The sequence below is a fragment of the Sitophilus oryzae genome, unplaced genomic scaffold (assembly GCF_002938485.1).
Source record: "Sitophilus oryzae breed Bouriz unplaced genomic scaffold, Soryzae_2.0 scaffold_637_pilon_pilon, whole genome shotgun sequence".
Lineage (NCBI taxonomy): Eukaryota > Metazoa > Arthropoda > Insecta > Coleoptera > Curculionidae > Sitophilus > Sitophilus oryzae.
This window is the reverse complement of record NW_022147237.1, coordinates 3,527,306-3,543,378: the sequence shown is the minus strand read 5'-3', so window position 1 is coordinate 3,543,378 and position 16,073 is coordinate 3,527,306.

Genomic DNA, 16,073 nt, shown 5'->3' with positions numbered 1-16,073 from the left:
TTTAATAGCGTACTTTCACAGAAAATAAACTGTAGTACCTAATAAATTGTAGTAGTATTGTGTTATTGTGCATATTTTAAGTTTGTGTGCGATATAGTATCCAGTTTTAAAATTGAATTTACCAACTGTATTGTTTGGGCAACAGCTTAGCTAATAATCGAAAAAATTGTTAGTGATGATTGTTTCTGATTTTCAACCTCCTTCTCTTGTGAACCCTCATAATAGAAAAATATTAACTAATAAAATTTGACTTAAGGCCGAGCTTAAGGCTTACAACGAGTCAGCTGTCGCTTTAAAAACTGTTTGAAAAAAAAAATGAAATAAAATATACAGCAATATTGTTATTGTTCTTGTTGGCAAATTCCTTCATCAGAATATAGTCTCCCTACGTACTACAAGCAAAGTTTTTTTACAAGAAAACACGTAAATTGAAAATTAAAAATGCAAATAAAGCAAAATCTCCAAAGCTTTAACCCAAATAAACAACTGTGGTTTTGTCAAATGGAATTTTGAAAGTCGAAAACTGACGTATTATGAATTTTCAAATGTTTCAATTCTAAATTATTACACAGAAAAACATTTTATTATTATATCAATGGTTAAAAAACTATAAATCTTAAAATATAAAGTATGGAGAAAAAATTTTTATACTTTAAACAAATATTATAATGAATATATCCCATCTAAATATCTAAACAAAACAAAATAAGTAATGTATTTCTGTTCAAAATGCAGGTTACTACTCTGAAAACCGACTATTATTGCGAGCGATATGCGAGCAAGTGATTAAACCGTTATCCTCTGTCCCTCTATATAAAAGGTTTCAGCATAAATCGTAAAATCGCCTGTACCGTCGCGAGCAGCGAGGACGGTACACCACACTCGATGTTAGTTGCATGCCGAGTAATGCTCGGGGATCGACAAAAAGGTTTCACCATAAATCGTAAAATCGCCTGTATCGTCGCAAGCAGCGAGGATGGTACACTACACCCGATGTTAGTTGCGTGCCGAGTAATCCTCGGGGATCGACAAAAATACTCGAGACATACTGAGGATATGAATACTGGATGACTGAGTATTTTTTCACTCGAGAAATATTTTATACTCTATAAAATATTACTTGATTCTCTAGCCCTAACTATTTTAAAATAAGAATAACGTACAGTATTTAGCCTATAATAAATTTAATAAAAGAATATTTAATTTTACGATTGAATTTTATATTCCCTTTGCAAATTAAACATTCAATAAATTCTTCTTTCGTTTAGAAACCTACATAATTTCTAATTGCATGATTAGCCCTTTATTATTCTAACCAAAACGACCCAAGTCCAGAGCTTATTTCATGCTAATGTAGGTCAGAGTAACGGTATATTCAATCATTTTAATTAGAATATTAATTTTTAGCGTTCCTGTGTTTTCTTTTTTGGGAAGAAGTCAGACATAAAATATTACTTGACTCGCTAGCCCTAACTATTTTAAAATAAGAAGAATTGCCTACGATATATTTAATAAAAGAATATTTAATTTGCGATTGAATTTTATAGTGCCTTGCAAATTAAACATTCAATAAATTCTTCTTCGGTTATAAACCTACATAATATCTAATTGCACGATTCGCTTTTTATTATTCTAACCAAAACGACCCAAGTCCAGAGCTTATTTTATGCTAATGTAGGTCATAGTAACGTTGAATCATACAGTAATATTCAATCATTTTAATTAGAATATTAATTTTTAGCGGTTCTATGTTTTCTTTTGGGAATAAATCTGTCTATTAGAATTTTTAGTTTTATTATTACCGTTTACATCATATTATGTCGCTTTTTACCTTTAGTGATTATACACACTACTATGTTTTTTATTCTATTTTGGACCCATCTGTTTTGTTGTTGTATTGTTTGGTTCCGTTTTGATCTTTCTTGGCCAATATTGTAGTCCCATTTTAGATTAGGCCAACTAAGTCTTTTGCCTCTTGAGTGACACTGTGTTATTTTGCTACTATATCTTTTGCCAGTGATTTATGGTACTTGGGGTTTCTTATAAATTCTTGTTTGAGATTCTATCTAAACATGTCGGAAAAGTACGATTCAAATTAAAGAGATATGGATTTGGTATTAAAAATACTAGGTGTGAAAAATTACTGTAGATCAGATAATACAGAAAAGATACAGGTGGTTTTCCAATTTTGGAAATTTTCAAAGTAAAATAACTCGGTTAGGCATTTTGGACTTTTTTGATTTTGGACATTTGAAAACGGTAAAAATAAAATGTGTCTTTTATGGAGATCTAGCAGTCCTCAAAATATTTGCACTTTTTTAAGACTCATCCTGTATATTGTATATATTTTCTTAAATCTTATTTCAAAACTACTCTCTTTAATGTCTCAGTTAAATTTTAGAGACAAATATTCATCATCGTAAACTTAATTATTCAAACAGCGTTATAGAAACAAACAATAGCCACTAATTCCTATATCTTACCGTTATAATTAAATATTCATCAATAAAGACTTGTTTTCTTGCCGAAGACAAGGGTGTTAGTTTAGTTTCTAAAGGATTTCTGCCTTTATAACTCAGCAGGATTATAAAAAAGGATTTACGACGTAAAGTTTTTAAATTTTCATACATATTTAACTAGTTCATCATACTGTCTATATAAAAAATAATGCTCTTTTTGATATAAAACAAACAGGAAAGGAAGGGGAAAAATAAAGAAGCTCGGATTAAAATAAATAAAGATTCATCTCCATCTCTTGACATTAAAAATTACGTTAGTGTTAGGTTAGGTAATAAAAGTAAGTGTTAGGATAAGTTAGGTTATTATCAGTAATTCATTAATTAATTTTTCGTCAACTAGATGATTTATTTTGTCATATTTATCAACCAATAGCATCCGATTCTTGTGATAGAAGCAAAATTACTAATGGGAGACCGTTTGCCAGTCAAATAGTTGTCTAGTATCTAAAAAAAAATTCTTCCAGTTGGCTTGGAAATGACAATCGACGATACTCCCCATGTAATAATTTTACATATAAAATACTGCGATCTTATTTCATAGTCATCGCTGACGCAGTTATTTTTTCGATCAAATTGTTAAATTAAATATTTTGAATAAATTTATATCTTTTTACGAAGTTGAGTTTCGTTTTTAAAAATTGGCTTTGCGTGTTGCAAACTAATAGTTCCTCTATATATGGAGGTGATATCATTCCTGTATATTTCTTCTTTCTAATTACCGAACTTAAGTTTATTTTTTTAAATCAGGCCCGCCAGAGTAGTAAGTTAGTCAAACATTTTGTTATAATACGTTCATAATACGTTCATTAACAAAACTATAAGTAGGCTTTCTCAAAAATACATGTTGACATTTAGTATTGTGGAAATACTAGTATCAAGCATGTGCAAATATAAATTTCATGATGTGATCTCGATAAACGGAGAAGATATTTATATTTTACATAACTTTGTGCATCACTTTTGTGTTTTTCACAACCTGGAGTCTTAAAACGGACATTATAAAAAAACTGCAGGTTGCACAATGTTCAATGGAACGAAATATAAAGGAAGAAATAACCAAGAAAGACCTTAAAAAAATAGAGCGGATACGACAAAGACGCCATTTGATGTCATCCACAGAATCAAATTCCTCAACTAGCAATGGGGAGTATATCTGGCAAGAAGAACAAACAACAGATGGACCACAAAATTACAGTACAGTACACACGAAGAACTACGAAATCCCGAAGAAGACGAAACCCATACAGAAATTACAACCTAGACCAAACATGATATTAGGAAATTAGCAGAGATAACTTGCGCCCGCATAGCCAACACTAGACAACAATGGGCCCAACTACAAAGAGAGTATGTGAGAAAGGCTACACCATAACTGGAAATGGTTGAATAACCTGAGAATGATGATGATGATTACATCACTTTAGCCTAATTTTATACAATTAAATTTATTTTCCTTTTTAAAAACTATTAATTGATTCAATAAATTTAACTGATACCACTAGATTAATATTTGACAATATAGTTAAATATATCACAAATATCAGCCGCCTAATGATTAAAAAATTATAGAAATTTATTTTTCATCTGCATGTCTGAAAATTAGTGTGCCTTTTCAAATAGTATTTTTTTTTCAAAATTCGGCCAATAAAATCATTTACTTTTTTAAATGCCAAATCTATAACATTGTATGTATTATATTTATCAATTATCGTGTAACTGGGCTACAGTCAGTTAGTCGATAAAGGTTTTATTAACATTATTACTGTCTTTGTCATAATTTTACTGGTATAATTTTCCAATCAAAAACCTTTAAACCGTCGATCTACTAAAAATAAAAAAGATAAAAAAGAGATCGAAAGAACAAATGGGCAAGGTCAGAACGGAGTTAAATTTTGCGAGAGAGAGGTCGTCGTCGAAGTCAGTCCTGGCCCATCAATAAAACAAAACTAAAATGACAAATATTATCGAAACTCCCCAGACGGAGCGCGAGTAATTTAACAGGCCGAGCGGAAAATCCTACGTGACGTCCATACAAAGTGACCGCCGGAATATTGAACTCAATACGCCTGAGATGCCGGGGTATTACTTCGGCGTTACCAAAAATTAATGGAAATTGCATTATAGATGGTGACGTGAAATGTGGCAACAATGGGAAAAAAGACGCATTATGTTCGTTTTGTTGATTCGGGTTCACGTATTCGATGTTCACTATATGTCTGCTTCGGGTATCAATGTTCGCGACACGTTCCAGACATTCGAAGATTCAATAATAATAATTCTCTACAGCGCAGCGTTGGTATTACAGAGAGAACTAGCGTTCCAAAAAAGCTGTATATCAGGTTTTTGTTAAATCATACAATATTGCAAATTTTAGTAGGCTAAATTTTGAAGAAAACACTTTTATACTTTTTGATTTTCTGAAAAACTTTCAGAAAAAAAAGAAGAAGAAGAAGAAGAAGAAGAAGAAGAAGAAGAAGAAGAAGAAGAAGAAGAAGAAGAAGAAGAAGAAGAAGAAGAAGAAGAAGAAGAAGAAGAAGAAGAAGAAGAAGAAGAAGAAGAAGAAGAAGAAGAAGAAGAAGAAGAAGAAGACTATAGGAAATTGAATTTAAAAATGACCACATTTTAAAAACCACTCATACGGTGTACATTATGGTATATTGCAAATGAAAATTTATTGGCAAATCGTCTAAACTAAGAAAAGTAAAGAATTTCATTTAAAATATACAACTTTGTTAGAAAAGTATGCTTGGATCATTCTGTATATTGACAAAAAATATGTTTAGCATATACGCAGGAATATGCTAAACCCGCATATTTTATAAAACATTAGAGCTGATAATCAGAATCAAACCAGAAACCTGATAAAAAGTTTTTTTCAGAATTTTCTGTAACCCTATATATAGGGTGGTGGGTCTTAAATAGGTGCAAATATTTTGAGGGGTAATATACTTTGACCTCAGAAACACGATTATGTGGGTGTTTTCGTGAAAAAAATCGGAATTTTTGGACATTTTTTAGTTTTTAGTTAAAAACATAATTTCTAGATAATGTGGCAACATAGGTGGTAGATTAAATTTTATAAGAAAGAAGACCCAAGAAAGATCCCATGGTTCTTAAAATTTAGCAAAAAATATTTTTACAAGCCTTGAAAATATTTGAACTTATTTAAGACTCGCCCTGTACAATTTCAATTTTCAAAAAATACTAAGTTCATATACCGGTTGCGTCTCAAAACTGACTCACCCCTATAACTTTTTATTTTTTATATAAAAACGAGACTTGGTATGTTAGTATATAAGATAAATTAGGATTGATTGATGTTTTCAATTGTTTTGGTCACTTCTTGTTTCACCGGAAGTGCCTACAACTTTTGATTTTTAAATAGCACCTCGGTATATTATTACTTTATTTGATGGAAAATTACACTCTGAATACAATCGCATATTATCATATGTCAACTTTTGACATTTTGCTTAAAAACGAATTTTAAATTTAAATCTAGAGTGCCATGGCTGTGTCAAAAACACTAATTTTTAATCAAAGAGCCTTGGAAAAATAGATTTGATCGTCTAATCTTTTTCGTGTCTTGTCTTGGCCGGTTAAAAAATGCCCAAATCGAATTTTTTTAATCATATCTCAATTTTTTTTTTTTGAAATGGCTCATTAGATAGCATATTTGAAATAAACATTTTTTACAAAAATTTGGCACTACACACTTGGCGTTTTGAGTTAAATTGTCGTTATGAACCGCATGTTACAATTTCAAATAAACCATACGCGAAAATGTCAAAAGTTGACATATGATATGCCATTCTATTCAGAGTGTCATTTTCTACTGAATAAAGTAAAAAATACTGACGGTGCCATTTAAAAATCAAAAGTTGTAATCATTTCCGGTGGAATAGAAGTGACCAAAAAGAATTGAATACGTCAATCAATTCTAATTTATGTCACATACTAACATACCAAATCTCATTTTTATGTGAAAAGAAATAAAAAAAAGTTAGACGGTTGATACTGTATACGTCAATGAAAGAAATTTATATTATAATAGACATCATCAATTTCGACGATCGAAAGTCATAAATCAGTATGACAGATCAGTAATACTGATTTATAATTTATTTAGATAAGATTACAGACTAAGTCTACAAAAAGATCACTCAAAATTAAGCCCATATACTTTTTTTAAGCCCAGATCATTTATTTACTTTTTATTACATGTCCAGTCTACCAAACAGAAGTTACTTAAAATTTTCTTTTAAAAGAAAATTCAGAACTCTCAGTTATTAGGATCAACATGGCGACGAATATAATTTTATTTTCCAATTTTTACATTTCCAAGACGTAAGTATTTGGTAAAATATACCTATTATAATTTTAGATTTAAATATATTAAAGTTTATTAATATTTATTTTTATTTCAAAGCACCTGTCATCCTTTATTAAACCATTTGGTATAAAAAATGATAAAAAATATGAAATTCTTTATTATTCGAAACTCTGTGGAAGCCGTAACTCCTTTACGACGTAAAAAAGACGTTAATACGCTTCTGCCTCTTCTCATAACGTAATATAGACGTCAGGAGATAAAACCAGTTTCAGTTTAAATGTATTCCAAATAAACGACATTGATATGGAAAATGTTTCTTCCGTCATGTTGTAGCGCGGCTTTATGAGTAAAGACATCCGAGATTTATTCACACTAAAATTGACATCGAATTTAATATTTCAGAGCGACCTGTCGTCGGCCGACGCTGAAGCCGCAGTGAAATAAGTATTTTTGGAATAATAAAAAAATCTATAGAATACAGTGAATGGGGGAGGATGAATGTGCCCAGTTTAACTCTGGCAAGTTGGTAAAAGAACAAAATTACTTGTATTGTGCCTGTGGCGCAAGCAGGTGGGTTATAGTTGAAGAGATATCAAATATTTCTCTAATAAAGACTTTTAAAAGAGTTCTATGTAAAATAAAACATTTTCCAAATTTAGACTGTATCATGTTCATTGAAACTCGACCTTTGGTCTCCTTTTGTTAGGATGTTTTTCGGTGCAAGGCAAATAGAAAAACGAGATAATTTATACTAATATATAAAATCCTTAAGTGACTGACATACTGATTAATCACGATCGTGCTCAAACCACTCAACGTAAGAAGCTCAATGTTAGCATACGTTGATTCTAGGGTGTAGAGGTTCGATAAGAAGGGATTTTTCGAAATTCTAAAAATTTGGAAAACGGATTGACTTTAGGGTGTAGAGGTTCGATAAGAAAGTTTCAAAACTCGAATTCTAAGGGGGTGAAACTATCCCTCAAATATAAAAATATTTTTTATTTAAAACCGGTGAGTTTTTCGGAAAAACTCTTAAACAGGTATATTTTTATTTTGTTGTTTTACATATTTTAAGATATTTTAAAAATTTATACAGGGTGTTTCATAAAATATGACCATTAAGTAATCACGATTCTGCTTAAACTGCTTTGATGTCTGAAGCTGACTTTTGGCAAACGGATTGATTGTGGGGTGTAGGTTCGATAAGGAGGGGTTTCTCGAATCTCAAATTCCAAGAGGATGAAAACGCCCCTCAAATATTACAATATTTGTTATTTAAAAACGGTTAGTCTTTCGAGAAAACGCTTGGACACGCATAATTTATTTTGCTTTTTACATATTTTGATTTTTTTAAAAATAATACAGGGTGTTCCAAAAAGTTAGGTAATTGATTAACCACGATTCTGCTTAAACTGCTAGACGTAAAAAGCTTATTTTTGGCAAACGGATTTTTCTGAAAGTCAAATTCCAACGAGATGAAACTACCCCTCAAATATTACCATGTTATATAATAATATCGCCATATTGTTTTTCTCATGCTGACATAAATGTGAGAAAATTTTATTCAGTTTTTATGTTAATGGAAATTCTTGCTTTGCTTTATCATCACCATTACAAATGATTAATTCAACGCGAACAAAGTCGCGGGTACACGCTAGTAAAATATAAGAAATATATGTGGATAAACTATTGGAAAGAATTAATTAAACCGTCTTCAACTAATTCTCAAATTTTTTGTAGATTTTTACGTATGAAATATACGAAAAATCTTATGAATGTTTTTTAAATTGGAAATATTGGGTTTGAAACCACAAAATAGTTTAACTCTTTTAATTCCAAATCTATACTATTTTGAGATCATCATTAATAAATGTAAATCAGATAGATTGTTCACATTAAAACTGAAAGCAAAATAACGTAATTACCGCATGATGAATAATAGTAGTTCATATAGTATATTCTTTTTTATTGAAATTATAGTTATGCTAATATTATTAGTTAACATACACATCATTATTAGATACCTATAGATGGACAACGAGATATATTTGAATAATGTTCTGTTTTTACGCTTAGTTAGTAATAATATAATATACCTAGTTAGTGTTATAATAAAAAAATAATTATATAAAGTCAAAAATATACAGGGTGGTCCCATTTGTATTGGGAAAAAATTGCAGCATATTTTGCAGATAAAAATAAGTAACAAAGTTCGAATAAAACCATGTCCGTTTCGGAGATACAGGGTGTGGAAATTTCATTTTAGTTCGGTCTTTTCCAAATAGTTTCTGAACAATAGTCAATAATTGATATAATTGATGGGTGTTTTTTGACATGAGAAATTTGGATTTTGATATTAACATGACTCGTAAGGGGCGCCAACTATATGTATTTTAAACTGTTTTGAAAAGTAATAATTTTTTTCGTCCATACCTGTGTAAAACTACTGATTGAAAAAAATATACATCTCCTTCATTTTTTCTTAAAAAATGTCTCTTGGTAAAAAATCGCTACGAGCAACCGTTCTCAACATATTTAGAATGGAAACTGTCAATACGTGTCACTATTGACTAAAAATTAACAGGTTAAATAGATAGTTATTTGTCTGCAATGATCAATTTGGGAACTTTTATTTTTTTTTTAAATGATGAAAAGTATCCACGACTGTTTTATCATAATTTTTCGAAAAAATTTATGACAAAAGAGTTTCTGTTAAACTTTTGGTACAAAAGCATTTCAAATTTATTATTTCAGTCTAACAACTATTTAGTCAACATGTTTAATTTATGTCAGTGATGATAGATATTGATAATTTCCATTCCACATATCTCAAGAAATATTACTCGTATCTACCGATTTTACCAAGAGACCTTATTTACGTAGAAAACGTCGTAAATGTATATTTGTTTAATTATTGGTTTTATACAGGTACTGACAAAAAAAGTTATTACTCTTCAAACCAATTAAAACTTATGTAGGTGGTTCCCTCTACAGTTAAGAGTAATATTGATGTCAAAATTAAATTTATCATGTCAAACACACCCAGACGCCAATTTTTATCCAAATATCGACGTTAGTTCAGAAATTATTTGAAAAAAAACGAAATAATTAAATTTCCCCACACCCTGTATCTCCAAAACTAAACATTTTAGGACATATATTTATAAAAACTTTATTATTTATTTTTATCTGCCGAAGTTTCCTGAATACAATTCGACCAGCCTGTATAAATCATCTATTAATTATTATTACTGAGCATTTCCTATTATTTTATGGAGCTTTTTATTCCTTATTATTGACATATTTATTATCTCATTGTTCTCATCTTTCAATCGTACTGAAGCAGTCTAACTGATTGTGTTACTGAAAGATTAAGGCAATTTGTAAAACATTATATTTAATTATTGAGTTTGCATGTTCTGGTTAAGTTGAGTAGCTATTGCAGCTAGACTACGCCAGACTTGCAATTTCGTTACCGTCTTATGTATTTTTTTTTTCTGTAAAATAAAGGCAATTTATTACTATGTATATAGATTTTTCTCAAAAAAAAATAAAACAAATAGAAAATAATAATAGAAAAACGTAAATTAAAATCGCAAATGTTCCACTTTAGCCAAAAATCTTTAGAATTTTTAACATTTTAATCAGTCTCTCTTCTCTTCTGGAATTTGGGACACAATGTACACGTGCTCTACTGGGGTCTAAGTACTGCAATCTTTTTGCTACCGTTCCTCCACTAATCAAATCAGATCAGATCTTCTAATCAAAAACATCTTATACTGTTTAACTACCAAATATCATAATTATTATAATATCATTAATAATATATTCAACAAAAAATCGTGGATAAGCTCTACTTTTCAAAAGACGTGTACCTGTTCTAATTTAAAAATCATAAATTATAAGATAGCGATGATACGGCGTAACTTTTCTCCTAAACCGACGTCTTTGTAAGTTGACTTCGCGGCTAAAAATTTATGGTACCTCACCATAAAACTTTACCTCTGTTTATATTTTATATTCGTCGTAAATTTAAAGATCCGAAAAATTCGTTCGAATGCCGGCACAGACGGGATGAAGTTTATCGACAGTTTTTCCTAACAAATTTTAAAACTGGCGGAAAAATCACGTTCAAATTTATTCCCAAAAACTTCTATCAAGTGTAAAGTTAAGACCTGCCAACTGCAAATTAAGTTAAGAGATCCAACCTGACTATTCGAGAGAATAATATTTTTATTTCATACAAATATATAGAGTGTTTTAGTAAACATGTGCGATATCTCGTGGGGAGATTCTTCACGTTAAAATAAGATTTATTTTTAATATCAACATGGCTCTGATTCTGCTTTGTTCCGTAGTTGCAGGAGGTTAAAATCTTCATTTTTTTAGTTTAGTTAGAGTTTTAATTATCTGCAGATGATTTTTTTTTCCATAACAAGGGGCCGTCCTCTGCCGGAAACATTGCGACCTGCGAGGTCTATTGTATTTGTTCCCTTTCTATATCTGCACCCATTCTCTTATCCCTGTTCCCTGCACTAACTTATGTAGGTCCTTGATAAGATGGGAGCATAGTTGCGAGATAGGATGTGGGCATGGAGGCATGGCGGTATGTGCGAGGTAGGATAGAGATAAGATGGGAGCATAGCATCCTCCTGTTCTAGCTTAGCTTTCCCAAATAAAAAGTGTCGTTTGTTTTGGTTTGGTTTAAAGCTAAGCATTAGCAGTTCTTTTGCGGTTCTAAAATAAGAAAGCTAAGCTTTTATACAAGGACCTAGCTCTACAGCTAGGTCCACGGATAAAAGCCTTGCTGTGCCTGTGCCCCTGTCTGTTTCTCCAATGGACATTCTGCTTATCCCTGATCCAGAGTTTTAGTGCACTACAGGCCATACATTTTGATATTCCCAGTAGTGGCTCTGGACCAAGATAGGATGTCGATGATCCTTGCCTAGCTAGCTCATCGGCTTTTCGTTGCCTTGGATACCGTTGTGGCCCGGCACCCAGAATAATTTAATTCTGTTCCTTTGTGCCTGAGCTCCCGGTTTACCTAGGCATTCCCAGAAGAGTGTCGACGATACCTTTAGGCTCATAAACGCCCCAAGTGCCGCCCGACTGCCTGAGCATATATTGATGAACTTACCTGAATAAGCTCTTCTATTGTTTTCTCTCGCACATTGTTGAACTGCGAAGATTTCTGACTGGAATACGGTTGAGTGTTTACCCAAGGAAAAGGATAAGCTTACCCTTGGTCTTTCCCAAAATAGTCCAGCTCCTGTTCCTTCAGCGGTCTTTGACCCCTCTGTATACCAGGTTAGTCCATCCTGAAGGAATATTATATCTGTCCATATTCCCCATCTTTAGTTTAGTGAGAATTTTAATTATCTGCTGATTATGCTAACAGGGTTAGAGAGAGGCGCGTCCAGTGTTTAAAATTAAAATCTTTTAGTATATTGTGGCGAATTAGTGTTTTATTTTGTTAATATTTGGGTTAGAAACTATATTTATTTTTTGTCATTCTATTAGTTGATTCTCCAGCTTCAAGGTAAGCTTTTAAAGGTAAACATAATATACCGGATGTCCCAATATTCCGTGGACATAGAACTACTACATATTTCTGGAATCAAAATAAGTTCATTGGACACAATTTACCTTTATACAAATTTGCTTCGTTTGTCCGCGAAATGGCATCAAACTTTAAAAAAATAAACACATTTTTAAGGATATTTTAACACCATTATTTTGATTTGAATGGGAATTTGGGTGTCTATGTTTTGCAAAATGCTTTAACATTTAGCTTTCACAAAAATCAAGAAAAAGTACGAGTAGGGTGAACTTCAACAATGACTGTTTTTTTTTTCGTACAACGGGTTTATCTCTTTTCGTAAAATAGTAATTTTATGTCTCTTTAAAAAAAACCACATCGCATAGTTTTTGAGAAAAAAAAATTGGAGAGTTTATCTTTATAAAGCAGATTTTGTATATTAGTATACGACATAAATTAGGATTGATTGTCGTATTCAATTGTCTTTGGTCGCTTCCTGTTTTACCGGAAATGGCTACAACTTTCGATTTTTAAATAGCACCCTGGGTATTTTTTTACTTTATTCTATAGAAAATGACACTCTGAATCGAATGACATATCATATGTCAACTTTTGACATTTTCGCTTAAAAACAAATCGTATTTTAGAATTCAATATAGGGTGCCATAGCTGTGTTAAATACACTAATTGTCAATCAAGGAACCTTGGAAAAATAGTTCTGCTCGTCTAATGTTTTTCGTGTCTTGTCCTGGAAGTTAAAAAATAGCCAAATCGTGTTTTAAATTATATCACAATTTTTTCAAATGAAACAAGGATGGCTCATTAGCATATTTGGAAAAAGCATTTAATTTTTTTACGAACAATTTGGTAGCACACAAGGTGCCATTTAAAAATCAAATGTTGTAATTTCCGGTGAAACAGGAAGTGACCAAAAACAATTGGATACCGTCTATCAATCCTAATTTATGTCATATACTAACATGCCAAATCTCGTTTCTTTATCTGAAAAAATAAAAAAGTTATAGGGGGTGAGCCACTTTTGAGACGCCACCCGGTATAAAGCAGACACAGCAATATTCTGTACGTCATATTATTTTAAAGTACACTATAATAGAGTTGGTATCTAATAAAAATGTATATTTCCAGAACATAATATGAAGTATTGTATTGAATTAATAACAAAAAATATATAAAATTCAGAAAAGGTAATTTAATTTCTTGTACAAGAAAATAATGTTGTGTTCGTGACAGGCATAGCGATTTTGTTTGAATAAAATTTGAAAGAGAAATTGTAAAAATGTTACAAAGTTAACCAATTCGATTGAAATAAATTGAAATTGATGTTTTTTTATACTAAAATTGTACATTATTGGCAACCACCAAATAATAACAACATGAAATATGCAGATTTTTTTTTCATTCTTTATAACGTTTTGAATTTTAGATAAGCAGTTAAAAATTGTTGAAAAAATTAAATTTGGAGATCAATAAAAACAATTATGTTTCAAAGTGATATCGGTACATCGAGATACAAAAAAATCTCTATATGCATCTTACTTATAGATTTTTTTAACGTAAGTGTCTTATTATTAAAAGCCTTATTAGAAACATAGTAAAGAGAAATATTATTCTGTATTTCTATCTATTTCATCTTTCAATGTTATTTTTTCTGTAATTTTTCAAACAAACTGCTGTAGATAATACGAAAGTGAACGTGCCTTTAATCGAAAACGTTTTATTTTACTTAGATTATTTTACTTATTACCGATCAATAAAGCTGAGAAGGACAGTAATATAGAAGTTGTAAATATAGAGGGTGAGTCTTAAATAAATGCAAATGTTTTCACGGTCGGTAGACCTCGAATAACTCAAAAGACCTCAAGAAACATTTTTTCTCTTTACCGTTTTTCAAATAAGTTCTAAATAACCGAGTTATTTCACATTGAAATATTTAAAAAAACATGATTTTTTTCTTAAATTTTGAGAACCACTGGACTTTTCTTGGGTTTTCCCTCTTGTAAATTTAGTGTACTAAAGGACTAAGTACTTTAACAAAAATATTATCAAAAAATTATGATTTTTAACTAAAATCTTAAGAAAAATCTTTTTTTTTGAGAAAAAAAATCATAGACGTGTTTCTGGGATTGAAATATACTACCACTAAAATAGTTGCACTTATTTAAGACTCACCCTTTATATCTTCTAATGAATATAATAAAATATATTAAATATATCTTGTAACGAGACTCGTTAAATAAATTGCAATTATAAATTTTAATATAGGGAGAATATCCTACAATATATTTCATAAATGAATATTTATTTTACAATTTAATTTTATATTCCCTTGCAAATTTTCTTTTGCATTCAATAAATTTTTCGGTTATATTCCTACATCATTTCTACTTGCATGATTCGTCGTTTATTATTCTCACCGAAACGACCCAAGTCTAATCCATTCTTCAGAAAGTGCCAAGTAACTTTATTTTGTTGCGTTGTTATATAATACCTGGAGAACTTAAAGAATCTATAATGGGGGAGTCGTCAAAGAATAAAGCCCAGTCCCCACTCTGCTTAATTACGATGTAAAATTCGGCCTGACTTGCATAAATAAATAACAGGGTGCCGGTTCATCCGGTCGCGACCTTAGCCAGTTCGCTATCTGGCCGGCGCAATTTTAATATTTAAATGCCTTTTGTTCCCTAAGTCAGGCTGAGCTTATTTCATGCTAATGTAGGTCATAGTAACGGTATATTCGATCATTTTAATTAGAATATTAATTTTTAGCGGTCCTGTGTTTTCTTTTTGAGAAGAAGTCAGACATAAAATCGTCCTATTGCTGCCAAAAGACACTAACTAACATTTTTCCGAACGACCAAATTCAATCACTAATTATGTTTTGAATCGGAGAATCGATTGCAAATGTCATTAACTACGATTTCTGGTTATTTATGTTTTATTTTAATACCGAATAGTTACTAACTATAACATCTTTATGCAATGCAATTCATCTTTAGACGCATTTTTCTCGGAAATAATAAAAAGTAAGTTAGTGACTTTTGCAGCAATGAGACGAAATATTAGTGTTGGGAAAAATCGGATGAATTAAATCCTCGAGTATTGATCCTCGAGGATTCCAACAATCGGATGATCATCCGAGGAATCCTCGGTCATAAAATGTTCTCTCTATAATATCTCGATCAAAACCTGAATAATACTCGCCGCTGGGTGTGAGTGATTTTGCTTGCTGTTTTTAACACGCTGTTGCCATATACTTGAATGACTTAAACAATATTCTAATAAAAATAAATACTAATTATTTTAAACACTTCTTTAATAATTTTTAATATGTTCGTGTATAATTTCATGTGGGAAATAAAATTTTCATAGGTTTTGCTTTAAATTGTGCTGATTTTGTTTCTTTAACACCGACTTTGAGGCTAATCTGGCAACCTTTCAGCACACTTTCAGGTCAAATGAAAACAAATAATTCTAGCAAATACGTGCGGCTTTTTAAAAAGGGCTCGTTATTTATTTGTCGGCGGTCGGTGAGATAAAAAATATATTTTGTTTTACTTTTTAATAGCGTACTTTCACAGAAAATAAACTGTAGTACCTAATAAATTGTAGTAGTATTGTGTTATTGTGCATATTTTAAGTTTGTGTGCGATATAGTATCCAG